We start from the raw sequence: 14,110 nt of genomic DNA on the forward strand, positions 1-14,110 counted from the left end.
CCCGATTTTAAGGCGACAGCGTTAGAGGCCCCGTTCTGCACAAAGTACATTTTTGTCGTTGTGAGCGAAAAATGATCGACGGGCATAGATTCTGGCAGGTGGCAGTAGGCAGGTGACATAACAGGCACTGATTGGTCGAAGTATTGCGTGACGTCACGAGATCCCATAACATGACCAGAGCTGAAAGCTCGGGCTTCTTATTTGAGATGAGAGGGTGGGATATGAATCCAAGCTTGAAGGACTTCTGGGTGGGGCTTAAGAATCGCTATTTCTGGGCCGTGCCAGCAAGCATCGGTAAGAGAGTTATAGGTATTTATGTCGCGTAGTCTTTGAAACAACTAGATAGCCTACTACTGCATGGGAATGAGTATGTGAGAAGTATTAAGGAGAAGCCTTTCTAGGCCCATGGGAGTGCGCGGAAAGTGTGCGTTCGCGTGAGTTGTCCACTCCTGCTAGCGCTTGAACGAATCTATAAGAGAAAATGAATGCTTTTATGAGACAGAGGAGGAAAAAATGAACCAAAGCCAATATTCATCACTCTAGAGTAATCAGTTAGTCAATTAGAGCCACAAATATCAAATTTACGTCGGAATAATACCGGACCTCGATACAGCCAGGGGATGTGATAACAGCTCGGACATCGAAATAGTACAGAAACGTAAAGGTTGGGTAATAAACGCTAGATGTGAGTCGAGTTAGATTAAGAATGTGTAAGTAAGGGTAATAAATACTTAAGATCACCGAAGGACCTATAACTTGGGTCAAAAAACGAACAAACTTGGATGACGACGTCACATGAGAGGGAAAGATATCGAGGTTGTGTGAGATCTCACAAAATGAGTAAAAAACTTAAGATGTTTATCGAATTAGATGAAAAAAAAGCCTAATTTTCTGAAATTCTAGAGCCCAAAAAGGAGCATGCTTCTCTTGTCGAATTACATAAAGAATGTCTAATTTTCTAAAATTTTAGAGGACAAAGAAGATCATAAGTGCTTTCAACTTTGCCTTTAACTTATCGCTCTTAACTTCAACTTACCGCACGTTTTTAGTGGCACCAATTTTTTGTGTCACTATGAAATACATAATGGATATAGGATGATTCGTTTACTTCGTCAAAATGTGGTCAACTTGAGAAAGGAAGCAATAACAAAGGACATGCATGTCAGTGATCAGTACTATTGTTAACATGGCCAGGAGCAAGTTTTTCAGATAAAGCGGCTTGAAGAAAAGGTAACACGCCGCACTAAACACTAAAAAATGAGGAATTGGTTCGTTGAGAATTCCAACTTCAATAATTAATATCTACTAATACCTAACTTAGCGACTCTAGCTTTGCGATTTTTGACCAGGTGAGGTGGAGGTAGGCAGTCCCGTACATTATTTGTGAGACAGCAAAGGCTTGTACAAGGCGAATTGCGTCCCTTTCTTTTATACCGTGGTGCTTGTTGCAAATGCGGGTCAGCATCCTGGTTATCTGCTGCGTTGTTGCGAGTTTTTTTACGGTCGTGATGTTTTGTCGGCCTTGTAGTATGTACTGGCCACGGTTTTAATTTAGGATGGCTTGAGGATTTTGTGTCCATCGATGCTAATTCAACAGCCTTGGTAAGGAACAGCAGTTTACGTTAGGTAGCGAAGCACTGGAAGTAGTAGGCGAATATATCTACTTAGGACAGGTAGTAACCGCAGATCCGGGCCATGGAAAGGACATAGCAAAAAAAAAATAGGATTGGGATGGATCGCATTTGGCAAGCACTCGCAGATTATGACTAGCAGCTTACCGGTATCGCTCAAGAGTAAAGTGTACAACAGTTGCATCTTACCTGTACTCACCTATGGGGCTGAAACGTGGAGGCCAACCGCGAGGGTTCTACTTAAGTTAAGGACAACGCACAGGGCTATGCAACTAAAATGGTAGGGGTAACATTAAGAGGTAGGCAGCGTGCAAAGTGGGCCACAGAAATAACTCGTTACTTACATTCCAGTGTAAATCAAGAAGAAGAAATGGGCATGGGCAGGACATTTAGTGCGAAGGGAGGATAACCGATGGTCGCTTAGGGTAACAAACTGGATTCCAAGGGAAGGGAAGCGTAGCAGGGCGCGGCAGAAAGTTAGGTGGGCGGATGGGGTTAAGAAGTTCGCAGGGGTCAAGTGGATGCAGCTAGCACAGAACCGGGTTAATTGGAGAGATATGGGAGAGGCCTTCGCCCTGCACTGGGTATAATCAGGTTGATGAGGATGATCATGATGCTAAGTGAGATGTTTTTGGCTAGTGGTTGTCTCGGGTTCTTGAGTTTGAGCAGTTCCGACTTTTCTGGGGCGCATTGTAGACCTCGAGGTTTTGCGCATTGGCTGACCACGTCGGCTGCAGTCTGGAGACGTTATTCTACCTCTGCGTCATTCCCAGTTCGGCACCAGATCGTAATGCCATCTGCTTGGATGGCGTGTTGCATGCCTTCCATTTACTAAAGCAAGAATGGTAGGTCCTTCATGGCCAGGTTGAATAGCAGGGGTGAAAGGACCGCCCCTGCCAGGTTCCTCGCGGACCTAGTGTGAAGGGCTCAGATCGGAAGGATCCCTGATTGAGGATGGCATGTCTCGATGTAAGGAAATCTTTGAAGTAGTTGTAGGTCTTGTGACCGCAGTTCACATCTGCTATGCCACGCAGTATGTTTAGTGGAAGATGTTGTGAAGTGCACCTTTTAGATCAAGTGCCAAAATGGCCCTGGTTTGGGTTTTTGGAGGTTTCTCGAGGTCTTTGTATATGTATAGTAGAACGTCTTGCATTGACAGATGCGGCAGGAATCTGAACAGCGTTGGCGGCAGTAGGTAGTTGCCCTCCAAGTATCTGGTTCGCCGAGGGGTGAGGACCATTTCAAAGAGTTTCCGCAAGCATTGCGTTAGGAAAATAGGGCGAAGGTTGTCCAACAACAAGGGTTTGTTGGGTTTTGGTATGAAACGTATATCAGCCATCTTCCAGGATGATGGCAGTTGTCCTGGATCTCAGTGCTTCTCGTTCAAGTATTGGACTAATGATGTAATCTGGTCGCCGGGGAGATTGTATAGAAGCTGGGCCGTCACCTTGTCTGGTCCTGCAGCGTTGTTTTTTCCTATGGCAGCGAGTTCGGCCCTGACCTCTGCCTCCGTGACTGGGGCATGAAGGGCCTCGTTGGGTAGGTGAGCATACTCGAGATGGGACATGGGTGGGCTTACACATAAGTACCTCTCCTGCAACTGATTTAGTATTTACTCGTTGGTGTCCAGTGTGGTGTGAATTATCTTGTTCATCCGATTCCAAGTTTCGGATTTGCGTTTGCCTGGGTCGATGAGTGATCTTAATAAGTGCCACGTTTTAGACACTTTGAGATTGCCTTGGATACTGTCACAGAGGGAATTCCACATAATGATAAATTACGGCTCAGCATTGGGCAGATCAACACCCAAGCTGAAAAGTACGCGTGTACCCGCCAACTTAATAGAAACAACATGGCTAGTCGTTCTCTGACTAGCCACGACAGGATTGACAACTTTTACTCTGATATTTGTCCCTGAGCCCAATAGTTAAAAAAGTTGGCTTATTATTCCTTAATATCAATAAAGTCTTGCGACTCAAAACTCGCTGCAGATTATTCCAGGCGACTCTCAAGAGCTTCATATTCACGCAATAGTGCCGGCAGTCCAGATGTCGGAAAAACGGGGAAAGGCTTCCACAAGAAATGCTTTATTGCGCTAGCTCGGCGCCCGCAGGGCAATATACATTCGGCGACGGCAATAGCAGCAAAGGTCATAGCGGTCGTCAGTTGTCAAAATGCCTGTCGTTCTAGGCCGATCTCAGTTTAATGCTGGCAAGGTATCTTCACCGAAAAAAATACTGCTAAAGAGTGACATTTCCACAGGGCACAAGGACCTATTGCTGTAGTGCACCACATGGCGGGATAGTGTACTAGGGGTGTCTACTTCAAGTTTGGGATTTAGGCACGCGTAGTTCGAAACCTTGAATGATAGCGTGTGCTACTCCCTGCCACGACTGGTTCCCTGATGGGGCACAATTTTTGTACTGTTGTGGTTTCCTATGCTTTTTGAATTCACATTGAGAAGAGTAAAATGTCAATGGAATTACATTCCTGGCGCTCTCTGCCGCCCATCAGCAAAGCTGTACCATGGCTTTTGTCCAACAGTAGCATCCAAGAACAGGCACCAAGGTGCGTTGGGCTTATTATCCTTATTAGGTGCAATTCCGTCTGCCGCTGATGAACCTAACCCACTACCTCCGAATATCGCGTCGGGTTCTAAGACAGCGACCAACAGCTGTCCAATCTGCTACATCTTTGGATATTAATTTTGCCTGTAAACAAGCCTTGAGATTGTCAAACAGCGGCGACATCCTCATTTTTTGCGGGGACGTGGAACGTCCTGTGTTATCGCCAGCTTCACGTGGAACCTGTTCGACAGGGAGCGCGGAATCTGTGCGAGAACACTTTTACGTTACCGATGGCTTCAAGACTACCTTCTTTCATTCGTGTTTTATGGCGAGCCACTCATCCGCCTCTCGTTTCCCTGCTAATATATATAGAAAAAAAGGGGGATTGTTTGGTCTTTGCGAGACTATATAGCATGCTGCCGTATTTCGAGGATTGATCTGCAACTTTTGTATTAACACTTGTTTCCTCGAGGCAATAATTAAAAAGGGGTAATTAATTTGTACAAAAAATTAAATTTGGTGGAAGAAAAAGTACTGCAGATTATCATATGCGTACTACACATTTAACATTTTAGCATACTACATTATCTAGGACACACACACACACACACACACACACACACACACACACACACACACACACACACACACACACACACACACACACACACACACACACACACACACACACACACACACACACACGCACACGCACACGCACGCACACGCACACGCACACGCACACGCACACGCACACACGCACACGCACACGCACACACACGCATATATATATATATATATATATATATAGGGTTTTGAATATTTGGGGGCTGGGATTTAAAACATTCCTGTGCAAAATCTACTACACCATTCGAGCTGAAATAATGTTCACAAAGTAGCAAAATATCGTCTACGTTATCTGACAAGTGATTCAACATCGGTACTTGCCTAGATTTCCCGAAATCGAGAAAAAACTGCTCTCGGCGGCGTGCACAATTTTCGCAGAAGAAAGTCAAAAGCTATTTTAACATGGTGCGTCATCTGTCGGGCAGCGAGGCAAGCGCGCCAATGGCCGGGATGGAGCTTGTCTCACTGCTCGACAGATGACGCATCATGTTAAAATAGCTTTTCGACTCTCTTCTGCGAAAATTGCGCACGCCGCCGAGAGCAGTTTTTTCTCGATTTCGAGAAATCTAGGCAAGTACCGATGTTGAATCACTTATCAGATAACGTAGACTATATTTTGCTACTTTGTGAACGTTATTTCAGCTCGAATGGGTTAGTAGATTTTGCATAGGAATTTTTTTAATCCCAGCCCCCAAATATTCAAGACCCGATATATATATATATATATATATATATATATATATATATATATATATATATATATATATATATATATATATATATATATATATATATATATATATATATATATATTCTTTATTTGACATTGCTATGTTAATGTAACGCGTACCTATATGCACATCACAGTTCAGCATGATGTTATTCGATCCGGGTAGGGGCAGTGTAAGGCGCCGTTCAGCAACTTTTTCACTTTACAAGTAGTGGAAGCAAGCCAGCAACATAGAAAATCTATGCTGCAAAAAAAAAGGCAAAGTAAAAAAAAGCGCAAAACATGAGCAAATTGAAATGCTCATCGCGAGTGAAATTAAATGCTCTGTTGATCCGAATGGTCAAGTCTGGAATGCCGCGCATAGCAGCAGCCATCGTCACATTTTTTCGCGCTATAGGCTAGCCTCGGGCGCTTAGCCATGCAGCAAGTCCTCCATTAAAATTCCACGCTAGGTAGTGTTCAGCGTACCGCAGGATAGCGTGAGGTACTGTTAAACTTGCGGTCAGGTCGGGCATCCAACCAAGCTGAGCAAAAAACCCGAGCGCAGTATGAACCCAGGCTCAGCGGTCTGCTGGTGTGGCCTTTGCCTTACTGTGAACTGCGCTGCCACCCAATATACCGGGTGTTTTAGCGAAAACTAGCAAAAATAAGTGAAATAGTTAAAACAAAATAGAAAACGAATATTTCCAAGAAAAGCTTTCAGCCTCGGTGAACACAATTTCCTGCAAAACTTATTTCAAATTCAACTAGTTAGCTAAAACTGTAATTAACATTTTAATTCACGCAGTCTAATTGTTAGTGGCAATGGGGATAATAAAACCGCGGACAGGATGATGTCATAACAGTTTTTAGAACGACAAAAAAAAACTATTTTCGTAAAGACCCGCAGTGCGAAGTAATCCGTTGGTTTTTTTTGTGTGTTTTTTTTACAGAAACTGGAACAAAGGTCATTGGACGCCCAGGACGGCAGGCGCAATCACGACGTCTGATGCTGACTATACGCAGCAAACTGTCATATTGACTGCGGTGCGAAATTCTAACTGAGCACAGTACCGTGCCGTATCATGCACACTATTTTGTTCCGTCGCTCTCCAAATAACGACACCGAGTTTGCAACGATGGTGATTTTCATTGCGGCAAGCTTTCAAGGAAAATATTTCCCATAACATACCACAGTACCACTTGCAGTTGGAATGCGGCGCCGCAGTCATTAAAACGCGTCATCAGCGGACGCCGCTTCTGCAACATGCTTCCTGGGCGTCTAATGGGCTGGATCTCGTTTTTTGCGGAAACAGCTCAGCAGAGACAGCATACAGCCGCTTCGGTGTATGAATACGAAAGCTTTTTCTAGCGATGCGCTCTCGCGGCGCCCCCTCTCCACGCTTCCTCCTGCTGAGTGCGCCACCACGTTACCGGTAGAGCGACGCCCTACCGTCACGTGGGTGTCGGTAGGACGTCGAATGGTAGGGCGTAGAATGACGTCAGCCAAAAGTGTTGCTTCAAAAGTTTTGATACGGAAAACGGGAAATTTGGCGCCAGGTGTATTTCCGTTAGTGACAGCGTACGAGCAAGTAGCATTCTTCGGGCGATGGTCATGTTGTCCCTTCGCCCCTTGTTTGGTTGGACCATTGCTCTTGTATGGCCATTTTTATGGGTAGCATCGCGTGCTCTCAGGGGAGGTGGTGAAGGGTGGCTGTTCCTGGCCCTACGGGACTGGGATTTGTAGGTCAACGCCGCCTGCAGCATGGGCTAGCCTGCCATCGAATTTTTATCTGTTGTAGGCCGTCATTGCACCCGCCACCGCTTAAGTGGTGGACGGCGGCTGTTGCGGCGCGCGTTCTTTCTTTTCTTTTTCTTTCTTCTCTATTTTCTCTCTTCTGTCCGCACGAGGCAGCGGAGGTGGCTCAGCTAAAGAGCCAGTAGCAGGCCCGTACATTTTCTTTTCCTTCTTCCTACAGCCACAACAACAACAGCAACAATGCCAAACGGGTTTTTTAGGGCACTAATAATAATTTTACATATAAAAAATTGTCAGAATTCCTCGCCTAGGCTTTAAAAATTAGTCTCTGTTGCTTTTTAAACTTGCATCACATCATCTTATCCACGGTTTCAGACTACCCATCGGCATGAAAACCGGGCTGGATTAGTTAACTAATTATTCGAACAGTTTGGGTTAATAAGTTGTTTTATACAAGAAGAGGTTTTCATTAACACACGTGTCCTGCGAGGCTAACCATTAGTTTCTACATTTTTTTCCTATTCTAAATCAGTTATCAAAGACATTTTTGAAAATGCTTTCTGAAACAGACGGTATGTTTTAGGGTAATATGCCCACCACATATATTTTGGTAATTATTCAATATGTGCTACAGTAAATATGACTTCGGCATGCAGCAGTCAGGCGACCGCAAATAACAGCTGGATGTTTGTTTGCCTGCTGTACTTTTACTTATTATCAACGTCAATCGGACAATAATTACAAATCTGCTGCGAATATAGAACCTCTGCTTCAATTTCGCGTAAAGCACTAAAATGAAAAAATCATGGCTTAGACTAGAAAGCAAATGCCTCAGGCGTAACTACATTATACATTGCGCCCTCCCGGCGCTCGAGGTCACCTGATCGAAGTTAACATCCAAAGCGGCCGCTTTTGTCCCTAAAACAAACTGCGGCAGGAGTTTCATAACAATTAAGAGCATTGAAGGGCTCCGTGTTTTGTGCCTCACTTAGCCGACAGTCAAAGTTTAGCATCATGGTAGCTTTAGCATGGAGCCCAATGGCAGCTCATGACGTCGGGTGTCTAGCTGTGTAAGTGTAGTTTTTAAATGAACAAATAAGGTTTGGTTTAGTTTATGGGGTTTCAAGTACCAAAGCCACTCAAGCTGGGACAGACGCCGTAAAGGAGGGCTCCGGAAATTTTACCACATAAGACTCTTTACAGTGTAGTGACATTGCACAGCACAAGGGTGCGTAGCTTCTCGCCTCCACAGAAAAGCGGCCGCTGCCACCGAGATTCGATTGCGCATTTTTGGGGAGAGTAGTCGAGCGTCCTGACCGCAGAACCACTGCGGCGGGGTGAACACAGAAAGGAAATATCTGGAAGCAATAAAATAGCGGCTGCACAGCATAGTTATTCATAAAGAAATAAAATTCCCATAGGAAAGTGTTACGCAAGTAGACACAATCTATCCGATGATATTCACAGCTTGCTTAGAGGACTCATTGAGAGAAATGAAATGGAAACAGTTAGATATATCAGTTGATGTAAAAATAACCTAGCAATGTATGATTCGCTGATGGCATTACCTTGCTAGGTAACTCATGGAAGGAACTGCACATAATAATTAACAATCTGGGCAGAAAAATCAGAACAGCATACCTCAAAATTAATACGTAGAAGACTACGTTACACAGCCTTGGAAAGGAACTATAGTTTACAGCAAGTAGCAAGTAGCTGGAAGTGATAAGGACAGGTGCTATTTAGGACAGGTAGTTGCGGCACTTCCCGACCACGGAATGGAAACTACTACGAGAATCAGACTGAGATGATGCTCATTCGGCAATATTCGCGGGGCTTGACTAGCAGTTTACCGATATCTCTCAAGAAAAAACTATTTAACTACTGTATCTTACCCGTAGCACGTACCTGCAGTGTGCCTTTCGGACAAATATATCACGTCAGCTTAGCAATTGATGAGAAGAGTCCTTGCTGCCGTTCTTCAGAGCATATATCGTAAAATGAGAATTTTGCGCTTGACGCAAGGCTATTCCAATCTACGGGAGAAGAAAGTGCTTTGAGATTTAAAATTTTGAACCACAAAAATCATTTTGTGGGATTGTTGCTTTTAAGTACATGAGAAACGTGAGAAACTTGAAAGTGAAAATGAGCGTCACTAAAGTGCACGCTGCGTTCTTGTGTAGCACCGTGCTTTAGGTAACAAAATAGCTCTACCAGGACATATACTCTGCCTTATATATAACTGGCTTCGCATCCTTCCGATTGTCGTACCAACATTGCTCGTTTTCACAGGCCGTATACAGTTTTAGTGCGTCTACTGTCTACCAGAGGCAGCATTTCACGCTTTGAACCCGTAATCACTGAGCGCCTAAACCCGTAATTGTTCTGTCCCTGCAGCTGGTCATTTGAGGCCGCCACGTGTTCACTTATCACGTCAGCCTGTTGGCAGACCTCTCGACAATAAGCAACAAGGCCACCCAATCGAGAAAGCTGTTCTGGCGTCGACAAATAGCAGGATCGCTTGAAACCATGCCACCGTTTGCGTTATCTTTTAAGGGAATACACCATAAATGCTGAATCTAGGTCTGTTAGTGGCTGACACCAGACAGTCTTCTTCCCGAACTTCGCTGCAATAAATAATGTGTATTTCGATACATAATCTTTCAGTGCAGTCATACGGCTCCTTAGTGAGCTAGCGGAGTCCTACTCCACTGAATAAAAAAAAAAAATAAAGTTTCTGCTTTTTGGCATTTGGTTTCGCGCTATCTCTGGAGAGTACAACTAACCACAAAATGAGTTGTTGCATCACGTGTTCCTACCAGGAGTCCCCGTCGACAATAACTTCATATCTGAAGCAAAGATATAAGCTCATGACATTCACGTAGCGAAGTTGAATTATCTTAGGTAAGCCATGCGAACAATTCCAGGCTTTCGCTTTCAAAATATCTTTATTCATTTCCAAAGACAAGCCATCAAGTTCCCGTTTTCAGAATTCAAATGGGGGCCCTCCAATTGTTTTTCTTCGTAATCTACACGGTCGTACGCACTAAACCTGAGACGAATATAGCCAACTATGACTGAACAGAAAGTGCAGCTGGAGCGCAATTTCAGAGCGCTGCTTTAGTAAACGCTCGTTCCGCCTGCGTCATTGTCGGCGTATTGTTTGTGGTCGTAGTAGTTTTTGGTCGGTGTAACCAGACGCACGTCAGCTGTGGCAAGTAATAGCAAGGCAATGCTCCACCTGTCATAGCTAGGAGGTGGCAGAGTAGAGAGGAAAATTGTTTGCCAACCTTGAGGACAGAGGAAAAATGGGAATACCGTAAGAGGCAGCGGATGGCTATGGGAGACGGGGGCAAGGTGTATATAGGGCTATGTAGGTGCATGTAGTGCGTGTTTGTGTGTATGTAACGGCAGAGCAACTAGAGACCAAATTGCCAACCTTCGCTGGATCATGGAAAAAGCAAGAGAGTTCCAGAAACCCATCTACTTCTGCTTTATTGATTATGCAAAAGCGTTTGACTGCTTAGATCACAGCAAATTGTGGCAAGCTCTCCAAGAGATGGGAGTTCCAATTCACCTCATCTGTCTCCTCGGGAACCTGTATGAAGGGCAAGAGGCCACAGTCAGAACTGGGCATAGTCTTACTGATTGGTTTCCGATCGAGAAAGGAGTGAGGCAAGGCTGCATACTGTAGTCCTGCCTATTTAACCTATATGCAGAGTGCATCATGAGGAAGGCCGGTCTGGACGAGTCTTCAGCTGGAGTGAAGATTGCTGGAAACGTATCAACAACCTTAGATATGCGGATAATACCACTTTAATGGCAGAAAGTGAAGTGGAACTCAAGAGACTTCTGATGCGCGTACAAAAAGAGAGTGAGAAGTTTGGGCTTAAACTGAACATTAAAAAGACAAAGATCATGTCGTCTTGCCCTATCAGTCCTGGAGCATCAATGGACAAGAAGTGGAAGCTGTGACATATTTTCTCTTCTTGGGCTCCAAGATTACCTCGGAAGGAGACTGCAGCCATGAAATTAGGAGACGCCTGCTTCTGGGAAAAAGAGCAATGGTTAGCCTTGACCGCCTAGTAAAGAGCAGATACATTAGTCTGCCAACCAAGATCCGTATAACTCGTGCTATGGTCTTTCCAGTTGTGATGTATGGATGCGAGAGTTGGACTGTGAAAAAGGCTGACCGCCGAAGAATTGACGCATTTGAATTGTGGTGCTGGCGAAGACTCTTGAGAGTTCCTTGGACTGCCAGAAGATCAAATCAGTCGATATTGTCGACCATAAACCCTGACTGCTCATTGGAGGGTCAAATTCTAAAGTTAAAGCTCAGCTACTTTGGTCATCTGATGAGAAGAGAGGAGTCGCTGGAGAAAGATTTGATGTTGGGAAAGGTTGAGGGTCGCCGGAGAAGGGGTAGGCAGCGAACGCGATGGTTAGATGGCATCCTAGAGGCACTGCAGATGAAATTATGTGATGTTAGGAAGATGGTGAGAGACCGGAAAGCGTGGCGTGACATAGTCCATAGGGTGACGAAGAGTCGGACACGACTGAACGACTGAACTGACTGACCGCCTTGTTTCCTTAAAGGACCACTGTCCACCCTCCAGTCGAAAATATTTTTTCTCCGGTGACTGCGAGACTTCACCCCCAGAACGCAAGGCTGCAAAACGTTTTTGAAAAGAGTAACTAATAGCGCAGTTGCAGCCACCGCAATCACTCGATTCTGTCGTGTTTCTCTCCTCCAGTTCCTCGAAAAGGTTTTTCATTCTCCTGCCTGGTCGTCTAGCCTCCGCAAGACAAATTCCCTTTCCTCCTCCGCGTTTGGCGGGAGGTGGGGCGTTGCATTCCGCATGCGCGAAAAAAAAAAATAAAAGAATAAAAACTGTTGAGGGAGAACGCGCCGCTGGATTCAGTCCGGCCGTGGCGAGGGAAAAGCGCACAGGGAGCGGTAGACACCCATACTTCACCCTCAGACAGTCAGTTTTCGACTCCGACGTCATTCTTGCGGCTCGTAGAGAAGGGGAAGCTGGTTTCCTGACGGGGAGGTTGAGAGAGCTTTGATTTGTATTTTTGCTGCTTTGCGGCGCGCGTATCGCTGTAGCATTTTGCACAATCTCCGGTACAAGGTCCTTCCCTGGACAGTGGCCCTTTAAAATTAACGGTGCAGTAGATACGGTCGCTGACGTCGTTTATGATCGGCTGTACTGTTACCTTTGCATTTTCTACATGCGGGGATTTTAATACGAAAGCATTTCTTGTCTCATCAGTGGCGTAGGCAGGAAGTGATTGCCTGCGGAATGCATGCCCGAAAGACAGATCCAAAGCCAATCCAACACATTCCAGATACAATCCAAAAATTCAAATACTAGATCCAGTCATAATGTCTTGGCTATAATGCCTTAATGACATTGCATAATGGCTACTCACATTAGTCATAGACAAACATCCAATGCAAAATCTACATAACAAGCCGAACAATGCCACCGCAAGACGACCGTGTGTGCTTTCGCATTACCTAAGGAAACTTGTGCACCTCTTAATTTTTTTCTGCGGTCTGTGAGCGAAATTAAAACGGATATGTTCCGCCTTACGGCAGTCTTTCGCTCGCCGTAATGCCCGTGTAACCTCGACAGACATTCAGAGCCCGGCTGAACGCCTTGTTCGGGAAGCGCATGTGCCGTTAATACAGACTGAGGCGCATATCGTCGCTGCTGCACATGTAGAAAAATGGCAAGCTTTCGCTTTAATCAGTCAAAGAGAGGAGATAGTGTATACACGTGGCACTGCAAAGATATACTTGAGCATTTTTCGAAGCGCTTGAGCCCTTCCATTGAGCAGGGTGACGTGAAAGACCTCACGCGCGCATTGCACTCCGAACGTTGACGACGTGTGTCCATTCGTGCACTTCTCTGGACGCGTGTTGGATGTACAATAAAGGCCTCGAACAGCCCCTGATAGCAGCTGGGAGGAGACGTGCTAATAGAAGGGCGTTGCTTGCGAATCCGAACATTCTAGCTTGATGCGAGCAATGTGAAACGAGGATCTGCGCCCACAAATGGTGGGACGTGATACCAGGTCAGTTGCGCACCATGTAAACAAATAAATGAAAATAGTCATGGCGTAATACGCCATTGTAGCCAACACGAACGCAGTACACCGCAAACTGTAGCCCAAAGCACCTTGGATCTGTCAGCTTCCAGCCCGTATAAACATTGCCGTGTGCGCTCCCCAATTGCATAAAACGTTTCAGCGGTCTGCAAGCTGCCAAAGCGCAGCCAGCACAAAGCCATGCTGGTGAGTCTGGCTGCCCGCGGGCTACACGAAGCTGCCCATTCAGAGAAAAACGAACGTGTTCATGCAGCAACAGTAGTGGCTGGAGCACTCCAACAAAAAACACGAACGTTGGGCTTTGTGCGCTGGTGAGTTTGAATAATCGAAGAGGACCAAAATAAAGCTCGAGGAGCTGCTCTATAGCCTTCATTTGTGGCAGTGTTGCCAGGGTGTCCTAGTTTATAGATTTTCTTCAACCATGCGGCAGCATACTGGAGCTGCAGGGGATTGTTTTATGACACTACTTTTCCAATTTATATATTGAAGATATCCTAGACAAAACACATTATGCTCTGATGATGTGACGTTGCTGTTTAGTTGAGAGGTCCCTGACAAGGTGATCGATAATTTTAATGGCCTACTCTTACTGCTTGCTCGTTGGAGTCTCAAATGAACTGAATGTATAAGTAAGCAACATGAAAGTTATGCCCTTTTATCCAAAAAAAAAAGATGAGAAAACTGGTTGAGGCATTTTCTT

This window comes from Amblyomma maculatum, chromosome 4 (genome assembly GCF_055883805.1).
Source record: "Amblyomma maculatum isolate TAMU_Amacu chromosome 4, ASM5588380v1, whole genome shotgun sequence".
NCBI classification, from domain to species: Eukaryota; Metazoa; Arthropoda; class Arachnida; order Ixodida; family Ixodidae; genus Amblyomma; species Amblyomma maculatum.